The sequence below is a fragment of the Sinocyclocheilus anshuiensis genome, unplaced genomic scaffold (assembly GCF_001515605.1).
Source record: "Sinocyclocheilus anshuiensis isolate Anshui unplaced genomic scaffold, SAMN03320099.WGS_v1.1 scaffold907, whole genome shotgun sequence".
Taxonomy (NCBI): Eukaryota; Metazoa; Chordata; class Actinopteri; order Cypriniformes; family Cyprinidae; genus Sinocyclocheilus; species Sinocyclocheilus anshuiensis.
The window spans coordinates 1,144,015-1,148,677 of NW_015546133.1; the positions used below are offsets into that span (position 1 = coordinate 1,144,015).

Here is a 4,663-nt window from a genome sequence, read left to right on the forward strand (position 1 = left end):
GAGAGCGCTGTACATTCACTCCCCCCACCCACAATCCCTGCCGGTACGAGACTCGAACCCGCAACCTTTGGGTTACGAGTCCGACTCTCTAACCATTAGGCCACGACTTCCTCTGTAGTAGTAGTAGTAGTAGTTGTATTTATGCCGTATTTAAAATGGAAGCATTAAAGAACTGCACAATTAAAACCAGAATTGTTCAGTTCTTTACAGGGTTGGAACAGCATGAGGGTAAGTAGGCTAAATTATGACCAAAAACAAAACATTCAATTTTGGGTAAACTATCTATCCTTTTAATAGCGAATTACTCACATTCGGATTCACATAATTACAAGCCAACAGAACAAGAGCACAATGTCTGTTTGTTTCTAAACTAACTGTCCCTCAGCTACACAGTGTGAATCTTTGTGGCTGATGTCCCATAATACAAAGACATAACACCGCTGTCTAATCAGTGCACAGGCTTGCCTCGCAGACAAAGGTGACTGTTATTTGGTATGAGAGGACAGTCATTAGCTCTAATAGAGCACTTGGACTTGTGCATGTCATCTCCTGCGTTTGAGGATTCTCCTGAGAGCATTACAAAAACTGCACCTGCAGTCCTCATTCAAAATCTGTGTCCCACCCATAGACAGGATGGCTTTATCACAGCCAAATGGTTTAGAGTGTGTATGTGTGCACTGAGTTCTGGATAACAGTGGACAAAGCCTACAAAACTCCATTACTTGAGTGCTGTTGGTCACATATTACTCCATTACAAGTGAAAGTTGTAAAGAGAGATTTTTACTTAAGTAAAAGTACAGAAGTACCAAAAGTAAATTTCCTTTTTTATGTCAATGCACTTATGTTTTATTATTGTTGTATGTATACAATACTTGCAATACCTTATGCGTCTGAAGCAACTTACAATAATACACTGACTAGCTTGTATAGTATATCTTTGGAATAAAGAGGTTTTAGAATGTTAAATACCTATAGAAATGAAACAAGTTGAGTTAACAAACAATCGTCAGATTTTCACGCACATCCTGAAAGCTGACAAATGAAAGGATCCAATATTATATATCTGTGAGTGGCAAAGGTATGTGAATCTCTAGGATTAGCAGTTAATTTGAAGGGTGAAATTAGTGTCAATCTGTTCAGAGGTGTTTTCAATCACTATCAGGTGTCAGTGCATGGTCCGTTTTATTTAAAGAACAGGGATCTATCAAAGTCTGATCATGTTTGTGGAAGTATATGTCTGTATGTCTTGTGTCATTGCACAAACAAAGGATAGCTCTGAGGATGTCAGAAAAAGAGTTGTTGTTGCTCATCAGGCTCGAAAAGGTTACAAAATCATCTCTAAAGAGTTTGGACTCCACAAATCCACAGTCAGACAGATTGTGTACAAATGGAAGAAAATCAAGACCATTGTTACCCTCCCCAGGAGTGGTCCACCAACAAAGATCACTCCAAAGCAAGACATGTAATAGTCAGTGAAAGGACCCCAGAGTAACTTCTAAGCAACTAAAGTCCTTTCTCACATTGGCTAATGTTAATGTTCACGAGTCCACCATCAGGAGAACACTGAACAACCATGGTGTCCCTGGCAGAGTTGCAAGGAGAAAGCCACTGCTCTCCAAAAAGAACATTGCTGCCCGTCTGCAGATCATGTGGACAAGCCAGAGGGCTATTGGAGAAAGGTTTAATGGATGAGACCAAAATAGAAATGTTGGGTTTAAATGAGAAGCGTTACGTTTGGAGAAAGGAAAACACTGCATTCCAACATAAGAACCTTATCCAATCTGTGAAACATGGTGGTGGTAGTATCATGGTTTGGGCCTGTTTTGCTGCATCTGGGCCAGGATGGCTTGCCATCATTGATGGAACAAAGAATTCTGAATTATACCAGCAAATTCTGAAGGAAAATGTCAGGGCATCTGTCCGAGAACTGAATCTCAAATGAAAGTGGGTCATGCAGCAAGACAGCGACCCCAAGCACACAAGTCATTCTACCAAAGAATGGTTAAAGAAGAACAAAGTCAAAGTCCGGTCCAATTAAAATGTCGTGGAAGGACCTGAAACAAGCAGTTTGCAGGAAAAAACCCGCCAACATCACAGAGTTGAAGCGGTTCTGTACTGAAGAATGGGCTAAAATTCCTACAAGCGGTTGTGCAGGACTGATCAGCAGTTACAAGAAATGTTTAGCTGCAGTTATTGCTGCAAAATGGGGTATACTGAATGCAAAGATTCACACACTTTTGCCACTGACAGATGTATAACACTGGACCATTTTTCTCAATAAATAAATGACAAAGTATATATTTTTGGCTCATTCGTTTGATTCTCTTTGTCTACTTTCTGATGTGAAAATCTGGTGATCTTTTGGGTCATATTTATGTAGAAATATAGAAAATTCTAAAGAGTTCACAAATTTTCAAGCACCACTGGTAATCAGTCTATGTTATTGAAAAAAAAATGTAATAATTACAATATATCAACAAGTTACTCTTTCTCTGAAAATAACTTTCTAATCTGACATCATATAAGCTTGCAGACTATTGATTAATTGTTAACCAATGTATAATGCACGCTTAATAAAATCTAGCTTGAAACTATGCTGTATATAATTTAAAGGAATAGTTCACACACACACACACACACACACACACAGTAAAATATACACACTAATAAAATAAAAAATAAAATAAAAAGAATACAAAAAAAATTATAATAAAAAATAAAATAAAATGTACTCATTTACTCTTATGTCATTCCAAACCCACTATCTTCTGGAGGAAGAGAAATTCAATGAATATTTGAGTGAATTCAATTAAATGGCAGCACGTTATGACTGTCTCCAACTGATTTTGGTTAAAAACAACTCGATATTTAATTAGCTGAACAGTAAAATTGTAGGAGCTGCCATTGCTTTCCTGTACGCTATTCAGTGCTTCATCCAGTCCATTAGGTGGTGGTATGAAAGTTATACAGGTTTGAAACGACATGAGGGTGAGTAAATCATGACAGAATTCATATTTTTGAGTGAATCACTCATTGAAAGTCGATTAATGTCAGGCCTGATTTAAGTGAATTTGCACAATTATTTGGAAAACACAGACTTTGAATTACAGTTCAGCCTGCATACACTGTAAAAAAAAAAAAAATTTTACTTAATTTAACAAATCGTTTATGCATGACACTGGGGAACAACCTGATGTTTTTTCTCTTTATTTCTCTCTCTCCCCACTGCTTCCTCTCAACCTCGCTTGAAAAAAAAAAAACACATTCAGTGTGTTTGCGTTGACATAAACCGTCCAATAGGTCTTGCCAAGTAGTTCAACAGACAGAGTTGGAGCAGAACTGTCTGTGAAGTAACAGGTGAATTTGAAACAGAAGAGCAATTTCCTCCTCTCTTTTAAACTAAAGATTTAATTTCAAAATGAATCAAGGTGTTTGTCAGATTACACTTTAAATGCAGGCTTCACATCACAGAAAAAAAAGAAAAGAAAAATAGCTTAAATATCGCTGTCCCAAAATGGCTTCAATTAGCATAAAACCATAAAGCAGGAGAGTGATCTGTCATTAGTGTGAAAGTGACACCATATAGTCTCTGTTCTCATGTGATGTTGCTATTAATCATCACAGAGGCACTTAGTAGCACAAGAATCAGATCTGCAAGGTTTGTTAACTAAAGCTGATCACATTTGTTATCAGGGGACATTGATCCGACCCTCAGCGATGACTGAGATGTTGTTACATTGTACTGATATCATATACTTGATCTTAATCGAGCAAACAAATTATTTACGAGGATAAGGTGATTCTTCTCTTCATGTAGATAGACACATTAACATACAGTGGGTTACAGAAGTCTGAGCCAATGAAAATCTTGGAATCAGTTATATACGAATTAGAATATTATATATATATAATTTAGTTATTTTATTTATTCATTTGAATATTTTTAATAAAATAGAAGTCTGGCATATGTCGCCAGAGAGAAGTGTGTTGTTTACAAAAGGTCCAGTTGCCGCATTTTGATTAATACGATATTAAAAACAAACAAAAAAAAGATCTCACAATAAGACCTATAACATGCAGTTAGAAACTTAATTTTCTAGGGTGAAAATAGACACAGAACTATATTTTTAGTCCACTAATCAGTAAGTTTGTGACATTGTGACAAACCAAATATTAAGATTTTCTGAAAAAAATAAGCATTTGAACTCTACTTCTACGTGATAATAGCTTCTGCTTTTAAAGCAAGGACTCCATGAAAGTCGTTTTCAATAGCCCTAACATGTTTCAAAGTCTGAGGGCTTTGAAACCGACTGCCAGGCCCAAACAGCCCCGAGCAGTCCTTATCTTCTTAAGTGTGAATGGCCCTCAGTCTCTCTGAAGTGCTATAATATCTGTATGTTTGCCAATAGCCCACGAGCTTCCCTTCACATGTACACAAACTCAAACTCACAAACACCACAAAACATCTTTCATGTCTAAATTTTCCAGAGGCCAAAACTGAGCTAGAAAATGCACTGTCTTTCTGGTCCAGACATGGCTGATATGTATAACAGTGACACCAGCATGTCCAGTTTATATATATATATATATATATATATATATATACAGTGGGTACGGAAAGTATTCAGACCCCCTTCAATTTTTCACTCTTTGTTATATTGCA

At 36.8% G+C, this 4,663-nt stretch overlaps 1 protein-coding gene across 1 annotated transcript in view; it reads left to right on the forward strand.

Annotated features, from left to right (window-relative positions):
* Positions 1 to 4,663, forward strand: part of LOC107701131 (transcription regulator protein BACH1-like) — a 17,049-nt gene that overhangs the window by 11,560 nt on the left and 826 nt on the right. The gene's annotated exons all lie outside the window — the stretch shown is intronic.